The 9,826-nt window shown below is 38.1% G+C and overlaps 1 protein-coding gene across 4 annotated transcripts in view; it reads right to left on the reverse strand.

Moving 5' to 3' along the window:
- LOC120724306 (protein diaphanous homolog 1) overlaps positions 1-9,826 on the reverse strand; it is a 96,248-nt gene that overhangs the window by 82,228 nt on the left and 4,194 nt on the right. The gene's annotated exons all lie outside the window — the stretch shown is intronic.

Genomic DNA, 9,826 nt, shown 5'->3' on the forward strand with positions numbered 1-9,826 from the left:
ATTAATTTCTTAAAGTTCTCTCTTTCTCTTATATTTAATATAACCACACTATGGACGGACAAGCGCCTGTTTTTATGCGTTGTCGTTAGCAACAACGACGGTAAAAAAACCATAGCATGTCCGCTTGTTTATTTTCCACATAAACCTTTCAAAATAAAGCTCAAGATCCTGTTGAGACTTTTCAAAATAAACTGAATCACGTGAAAGAGTATGCAGAGTATTTACGGATGAGAAGTAAAAAAAAGAGCCGCCAGGTGCTAAAAAAAAAAAAAAAAAAAAAAAAAAAAAATAACCCTTAGACTCAAACGTTAGAACAGGCTTTTCCCCGCAGCACGCCGTGTAATAAACACTCACAAAGAAAACTGCGGCTGTTACAACTTAGATCTAAAAATGTATAGTTTAATGCATCGGTTAAAAAACTCGACTCCAGGTACACGACGCCCAGCTGGAAACACTTCCCGCAAGTCGAGCTGCCCGAGATCCACAGAATTTCCAGAAAATGTTAAATTTTTGTGATTTATATCATTATCGGGACGATAGATGTTTTATATCGGGATAAGAGATTTTGGTCATATCGCACAACCCTAGTGTTCGCTTAGTAACCATCATTAGGTAAATTAACATAAACATTACTGTACAAACAATAACTCAAACAATGCAACGCAATAACTTTACTCTCAAAAACTAACCCTTTCAGAGTTGACATCACTGCTCCAGGGTGCCAGTGTTTTAAATGCTTGTGCACTGCAGTAGCGCTATCATTGAAGGAAAATGCCACTTTGCACAGTCTGCATTCAACTTTGTGAAAATGCTTTCACTTTTTTTTTTTTTTTTTAAATTATTAAATCTCCATTTCCATTTTCTTCTGTCATCCTGTTTTACGATTCAACATTCTTCAGCACTCCGTACCGAGTGCTGTCTTTGCAGACGATAAACAGCAATACTCCCCCCATAGCTTCCATTAGTCTACTGCAGTAACAAATGATGCGTCAACAATAATATTTTGCGTCATTGATTATGGCGATGAATCATTGCAGCCCTAGTAAGCAGCCCATCTGGCTCACTCCTTGGCCCATGCTGCTGAGGTTTCAAAGAGACGGGAACTTTGTATGCACTGGGGTTTTTATAAAAAGGTGAGGCAGGTGTGCCCCCCCGACCCAATAAGGCAATGAGTGCAAAACACTGACTTGGTGCTGAGGCAGAGTGTCAAGAAGAAAAACTGCTTTTACAGATCATCTCTATTTGGTGTCTTCAAACTAGCATACATTTTTGTCCTCCACAAACATTTGTCAGAACAACATGTAGGCCCATGCTGTTTACAGTCATGGTGATGCACAGAGCAGTCTGAGATTAGCTATAATCTCTAGGTGAAGACTGGGGAGAGTCAAGGAGGACTGACATGGTAATCCTGACTAAGCCCCCCGTACATAAGATAGGTATGACACAAGAGTTGGGAGGATTCATATCTGTGTATGACATTATGAGGGCCCGGTGGCGCCAGTGTCCGGCAGCCTCTCCTCTGTCAGTGCGCCCCAGGGCAGCTGTGGCTACAACGTAGCTTGCCATTGCCAGTGTGTGAATGTGTGTGTGAATGGGTGAATGACTGAATGTAGTGTAAAGCGCTTTGGGGTCCTTAGCGACTGAGTAAAGCGCTATACAAATGCAGGCCATTATCCATAGATCATGTTTACCATTGTATGACTAAGGCTACATTCACACTGCAGGTAAAAGCGCATCAAATCCGACTTTTTTGACCCTATGCGACCCATATCTGATCATGGTATGACAGTTTAAACAGCACAAATCTGATATTTTCAGGAAAAGTCAGGAAAAGGCTCCAATTCACACCATCAGAAAGCCAAGAGCAACATGTGTCAAGCTTTAAAAAGGCATTATGAGAAGTGGTAGCATCTAAGAACTCTACAGTATGCTATTTTCACACTTCTGTCTTTCACTAACACTAGAGGAAACAGCTAATTAGACACGCCACATATACAAAGTGCAAAACAAAATGTGTCAGGAACTTCATCATTAAAAAATGAATAGAAAATTTATTGTATTACTATAACACCTTTTTAAAGTAGTTATCAGCTGGAAATCTATTTAAGATTTTGTTAAAGGTTAGGGACTGCCACTTCCTATGTATGTGGCACATTTTGGGGTAGACTTCAGTCAAAACACCATAACAAATTCAACTGGATTATATTTTGTAGAGACCAGAATATTAAAAATGTCTGGACCTTGAAACTCAACAGTAGAAAAGCATCCCAATTTTCCCAGGACACACAGTTACTCGTCCATCTCAAACCTGTAAAACATGTCAATTTGGTTCCAGAGATAAATCTCTTTCCTGCATTTTTTTTTTTTTTTTTCCCCTCCCCAAATCAGTAGAGCCTTTGAGAGAGACCATTAACATATATGCTAACCCACTGGTAGCTCCTGGCACAATTGATGTAAAGGGAGGAAAGAGAGAGATAAGGTTAAGTTATAATGGGGACGAATAAGGAAGCATCCTGTTCGCTATTTTGCACAACTTCCTGCCACAGCCCTTAGAGTTTGAGAAATAATACAGCAGGGTGGAAACACTGACATTTCCGTGGCGTGTATATGACTGAGCATGCATGCGTGTGCACACAATGTGAAAAAATAATCAAAAAAAAAAAAAAAAAAAAAAAAAATAGGAGAAGTAAGAAGTAACAACTGACAAAATAAGCGTGAACACCAACTGTGATGAGGCTATTTAAGTAGCTTGCAACAGTGGAGCCTGTTTAATAAGTTTCAACTGAACAGCCTTCAAGTTGCAGTGGATTAAAGTGTTGGAAATATTCAACAGATGTAAGCAGCATGTGCACATGGGCATTTGGTGAAGTGATATAAGTGAGGAAAAATGAGCATGACAAAGAATGACACAGAAACAGAATGCTCAGTTTGTCCTACTGGCTCTTTCGATCATACTACAAAACACAAGCAACCAGCAGACACACCTCTAAGCTACTGCAGACCGGAAGGCGTGTTCCTGTACAGACAATGCACACTACTGACACCCAAAAATGAAACCTACTCCATCTGACAAGATCAAGATGGAGTTGTGATGACAGTTTCTGTTTCTTGTGACTGACAGTTGACCGTTCTTCATTTCCCCCCCCCACTCTCTCTTATGATTAACAACTAGTACATCTATATGGAATACAAAAGAACACTTTATGACAACCACCATTCTCTCCTTGCAGTTTTGTGGCCAATAAACAAATAAAATAAAATTTAAAAAGAAATGTTAGCTTACATGTCAAAAACTTCTTACTGATGATGCTTACTAAGCAAACACTGTGTGAAAATGCGAAAGTAAACAATTAAACAGGAGTAGCTACATTGTCCCCTTATTTTTATTTTTAGTCGATTACCAAAATAATCTTTAGTTGCAGTACGAGTGGCCAATATAGATCAAGTCTCCCACTACATGTTGTTTTAAAGCTGCATCTTAAGATTACTGTCATTATGTATTCATTGTCTGAAGTGATTGTAACTCTGTTAAATCATAAAAAATAAGACAAACCCACAGAAACTTTGAAAATAAGATAAAGTAATCTAATGTTCGTGTGTCTTCAGAGGAGCAACACAAACACTTTGATTAATAAGACATTTGTGTAATATAACATATCTTGGCAGTTGGTTTAATATTTTTTCCAGCTCATGTAATTTTTATATTATTTTGTTTGAAAAATGCAAACAGAAAACTGAAATAAACATGCATTCATTCTGACAGTAACTATCACAGGGCATACGCGACAGACACTTCATGCTGAACCAAGCTCATTCAGTCATATGCATTCATCCGTAACACTTCTACTTTGCAGTTTTATGTTAACATGCTCTAATTATGTCCTATATTTTCTAAGGCAAAAGACAAGTTAACAGGAAAAGTCTCTTTTGCAAAAGTGACCTTTAATCAAAAAAGCCTAACAAAGATAATAGTGGAAGACTGAGACTTAAAAAAACAAAAAAAAAAAAAACAACACACAACAAAAAAACAAAAACAAAATACACACACCCAACAACCCAGATGAGATTACGTTCTAAGTATTTGTATTTCAGTGGTGTACCTGCTTTGCATTCCAGTGTGTGCGTTTCAAAGAATTTTTATTACACAACTCAGCTCTCACATCCAGTCGGAACAGGCTTCAGAGAAAGCAGCTGCTTTCTGATCTGTGCAGTGCAACAGCAACAGAGCAAAAAGGGACTACAGTATATATGCTCACCCCTTCAGGATCATTCTAGTGATGTGGCTAATGTGGATGTTAGATAAAAGGTGCATTCGGCTGCTCCCTTATTTCCACGAATTTTGCTCCAGAGGATGGACCAGCACGTTTTATTTGGCAAAGACTTCATGTCGGATGCAGCCTTCCCAATTATCCAGACTTGGAACACCAGGAGTACACCATCTTATGACCACCTGTGGCTAGGTTTGTGGTTATTGGATAACTGCTAATAGATAAGCAGCTATGATAATTGTTTAATATTATTAGTTTTAAAGTGTTGTTCAGAGTTGTGAACATCAACTACTGCTAGTGAAGAGAGAGGTTGTGTACTTGCCTGGCTGCAACAGTGCTGTGTGCAGTTGTGTGTGCAGTTGTGTGTGCGCATTCGAGGCAGGGAAGACAGCACTGCTTGTATTGATAGAGTAATTTTTAGTATTGATTAGTCCCTTAGAATGTTTTTTTCTGGCAACCCTAGTCTGGCATGTCCAGACTAGGCATTCCCTGCCTCGAATGCACACACAACTGCACACAGCACTGTTGCAGCCAGGCAAGCACACAACCTCTCCCTTCACTAGCAGTAGTTGACGTTCACAACTCTGAACAACACTTTAAAACTAATAATATTAAACAATTATCATAGCTGCTTATGAATTGGCAGTTATCCAATAACCACAAACCCAGACATACAATTCAATATTTATTCTTAGTATTGTGCAAATAATCTGTCAATTTTTGGATGTACAAGATTTATTCTTTATCAGCGTGGAGTGGATACCTGTTAGTTAACAGGAATTTCACTCTCTTGTAGTTGATCCAGAGTTGTATAGATTCTACCTCATTCACTGTTTTGTGTGGCTTAAACCAGTTAACAAGCTTCCTATAGCCAGGCTGATGTCAACAAAACAGTTTAAACAGCAGGCAGACTTTCAGTTTCTCACCTGTCTGTGGTCAACTTGAGCTTCTTAAGCATAAAAAACTATGCATTTTGACAGAAGGTACAGTGTCATTGCTGTTCCTCAGTTGTAGGCCTAAAAACAAAGATTCTGCATTTGTCCAAATCATCAGAGAAAGTGCTAACAATTTCGTTTGTATTTGGTATATATACGCTTGCTCTAGAAGAAACTATCCTTTCTGTATTCTTCTTCTTTGTTTTTGTTCTTCTTTTTTTTTTTTTTTTTTTTTTTTTAAATCTAACTTAATTTTATACTTTTCACTGGGTTAATTGTTCCAATAAATACTAGGGGTGAGGTGAAAAAATGGCTAGAACATAGTATCGCACTATTTTGTCTGGTGATATTGTATCAATACAGGGACACCAAATATCTGTATTTTATCAAATAAATGAAAGTACTTGGGAATACTACAAACAAGATGGCTCATCGCTGCTGATAGGAGGTAAACTTTCTGCAAGCAGTTGCAGTCTGACTGTCTGCGATCACTCTGAGATTGTCCAAGGTTTGCAAATAATTGCTGCCTAATTTATGAATGTATACAGATTACCTATTCCTATCACAAGTCACAAGAGTGAGGGGACTTGAATTAACTGGCTTCCAGATGTGAATTTATCAGCAACAGATATGTTATTTTCAATCATTCAAATACAATTAACTGCTGTATTATCAGAAACCTATTGCATCTGATGACCAAGTAAATACATTCAAAAGCATACTGATTATCACACTAATAGGAAACTGACTGTCTCATGGCAACATTTATATCAAGTTTTAGTGATAGTGTTAGTATGCTTGACAATCTCATTCTGCACTTAAAAAAAAAATTAATTATCTTATTGGATAAAACAGATAGACAACTTTGAGGACTTAATTTGCAGTTGAAACAGGCGATAAATTGCACCATATTATTCCAAAACTAAGCATGTCACAAAAAATTGTTTAGTGTTTAAAAATCACAAAAATATCATAATGTGATTGAAGTATTTCTATATCGTATCGTGAGGTGTCTGTCTGGGTGAGCTGAGTTGTGTTGAGTTGATCAGACCACATAAAGAGGAGCTGCAGAGATTTTCTGCTCCTAGTTTTTCAGCACCCATTTACCTTGCAACTGTGTTTGTAGAATCAACTGACTCATTTAAGCTTCACACCACCTGTAACTTATTATCGCTGACTGCACACCCAGTGCACATTTTCTGCCCTACTTAATCTCCTTATCTATATATTCACCTTTCTGGCTTCTTCCTTTTGGTTTTTGTCACTCCTCCCTTCATTCCTTCTCAGTTTGTGTGTGTCTCTCTCTCTCTCTCTCTCTCTCTCCCTCCTTCTGCCTCCCCCAGTCTCCACTCACTGATGGCTCACTTGCTTTCCCTCCTCAGCCTTACTCTGTAAAATACTGCTGTTCACGCTGAGCCAAGAGGCCCCTGCCACTACCAGTCCATTAACCACTCCAGTTTCATGCTGGCACTCAGTCATCCTATTCTTCATCTCACAGTAGGCTCTTCTTCCCCTGAGATGCATGGAACAGGAACCCATGTGTCTGGGTGTACCTATAGCCCTTTTAAGACATAGGACAAGCAACACTGATGGCTTAATTTATTCATTAAAGTGGGAGAATCATTTAGAGCCCAAGGTCAGTGATGAGAGCACTTCGTATTACACACAATTATTTGCTATAAGTATGATTTTAGACAATAGGAACATGGGGAAACATGCATGAGGTCAAACATATCCTACAATGTGCTGAATAAATGTGAGCATGTTCCAATCAACAGTTTTTTTCCCCCCGACATGTTATTGCTGTTAAGGGCAGCTTCCATAAAAGAAAGTAATTTAGTAAACCAAATTACTTACAAGGAGACGTTCACATGGAAATGGTAAATGGACTGATTCTTACATAGCGCTTTTCTATTCTCCCGGAGTACTCAAAGCGCTGTATACAACATGCCACATTCACCCAATCACACCCATTGTCTATACAACTTTCTCTATACGTAGTGCTTTCTAACTACATTCAGACACATTCATACTCTGATGGATGCATCGGAGAGCAACTTGCGGTTAGTATCCAAGGATACTTGACTCCATGCAGACTGGAGGAGCCAGGGATCGAACCACCAACCTTCCGATCAGTAGGTGACCTGCTCTACCTCCTGAGCTACAGCCACACGTGTAATCGTGTGCATGCCAGCTTATCAGCTGCAGACAGTTGACACTGTTTTCTGGTGAATAGGATAATGCAAATGTAGAATCAACCTATTAAGATTGCAGTCATGACTTTTGCATTGAATTGACCATGATATTCATTCAGACCTGAATCCATCACATTTAAATGCAGAGAGATTAATAAAAAAAATAAAACAAAAAAAAACAAAAAAAAAAACTACATGTCTGAAAGAAAGTGTGGGCAAAGCAGACCCACTGTAAACCAAAGCAGTCTTAACTACTGTACTTGACACTGAGCCAGACTTTGTGTGAGACTAAAGAGTCATGACCTGACTTGCTTAATTTGTGCAGTTATGGTAAATTACACATTTGCTGAGGTGGTTTCCCCAGGAAGTTGGTGCACTGGTGCACAAAGGCACCAGCAGGCATGAGATGTTATGCTTAAAAGAAAGATCCACTTATCTTTGCTATTAATCAGACTTTTAATAATTAAAAAAAACAACAACAAAACAAAAAACAACAAAAAAAAACCATAATAACTTGCATTCAACTCTTCAAACCCATGTCCAGTGTGGCAAACAACTACCTTGTTGTTCTATTCTATTGTTCTATTCTTTTCTATTGCTAGAATAGAAGAGAATAGTCCTTTATTGTTATAGTGGTTGAGTGTATTGCAGTTGTCCTCAGAATAGGAAACAAGTGTGTTAATATAGTTAAAGGGACAGAATAATCAGTAAGAGGCTATAGATTTTTGTAATAAGAGACTAAGGGCATTATTGCTATACATTTCTCCTCATAAGTGAAACGTTTAATGACTACTAATATCTAAAGCTTAAACAAAATTTATAAATATTTACATGACAAGTAAATCAGCTGGCCAATTGAGGTTGGAAAACTCCAACTTCCTCAACTCAAGAGAGAAATATAAGCCAACTAGCCAAATTCTTAGATACACCTGCTCATTAACACAGATGTCTAATCGCATGGAAATGACTCAATTCATTAAGGCAAGAAAGGTGTTTTAATAACTTTGAACATGGCATGATTGATTGTAGCAGATGGACTGGTCTAAGGATTTTGGAAACTGCTGATCTACTGAGGTGGTTATGTGGGATTATCCCACATAACCACCTCAAGGGTTTACAAAGAATCATCAGAAAAAGTGAAAGTGTCCAGTGACAGGCTGTAGATGAAAAGGCCTTGTTTATGCCAGAGTTTAGGGAAAAATAGTAAAACTGCTTTGAACTGATAGGAAGGTAATTCAAATAACTACATGATACAACCAAGGTATGCAGAAGAGCATCTCTGAACACATCTCTGTCCGACTGAAGCAGATAAACTACAGCAGCAGAAGACCACAGCTGATGTCAATCCTGTCAGCTAAGAGTAGGAAACTGAGCTACCAATCATATGAGCTTATCTAAATTGGATAATAAAATACTTGAACAAAGCTATCTGATCTGAAAGAAAGGGTCTTGAGACTTGTAGCTAACAAACCTGCAGGAAGGTATGATAGCATCATGCCAATAAGGACAAAAATATCTAAGCACCTTGATCTAAGGAGCTTGGAAAGAAAAGCGTCTGGAAAAGGTGGAGAGTCCCAGATTTTAAACCCATTTAAACCCATTGGGGGGGGATACTCCCACTGGGTTTAAATCTGGGACTCTCCACCTTTTGACCCTAGAACTGAAGAAGCTTCTCGGCTGAGAGGTGAAACATCTTCAAGCAACTTAAAGAAGTCCAGACGCTTTTCTTACCAAGCTCCTTAGATTACGATGACCTGGATGACTGAGAACCTTCACAGACATTTTCCAGCACCTTGTTAAAGCTATACCGTAAAGACTTAAGGCAGTTCCGAAGGCAAAAGAGGCCCACACCACTTTAAATGAGGTAGACATAATAATTGGATGTGAATGTATATTTTGGTAGTATAGTATGTTTTTGTTTTAAATTCAACAGGTCTGTCTTTTTTCACTTTCAGGAAAAATATAAAATCTACATCTCTTTTATGCTATAAATTACTAAAGAAACCTAATAAAACATTAAATAGTTTGCAATGATGATTAAAGTCACAATAGGAAGCAATCATTTAAATTATAGCATAAGACATCCTCTCATATAGTTTCAAATTTCAGAAACTTGAAACACTATTATTCTGTCTTAACACTTTACACACTGCAACATCAAACTAGCTAAAATGATCCTACAAAATGCCAACATCCAGTTATCTACAAACAATTTATGAAGAAAAAAAAAAAAAAAAAATCAGAGAGCTATCTCTGGAGCCCCAGAAAAAAAATGCAAGTTACTGCCAAACTCAATGGCCAGAGCTAGACTCTGATCTAGAATTCACCTTGTATTCCAAACAGCTGTCCAAAGGCAGTGATCCCTGGCTAATCCTCACCGTACCTTCCTGCTGGGTTGAGTAAGCATGTTTATGTCAACAGCAAGGAT

Source organism: Simochromis diagramma, unplaced genomic scaffold (genome assembly GCF_900408965.1).
Source record: "Simochromis diagramma unplaced genomic scaffold, fSimDia1.1 OVJJ01000685.1, whole genome shotgun sequence".
NCBI classification, from domain to species: Eukaryota; Metazoa; Chordata; class Actinopteri; order Cichliformes; family Cichlidae; genus Simochromis; species Simochromis diagramma.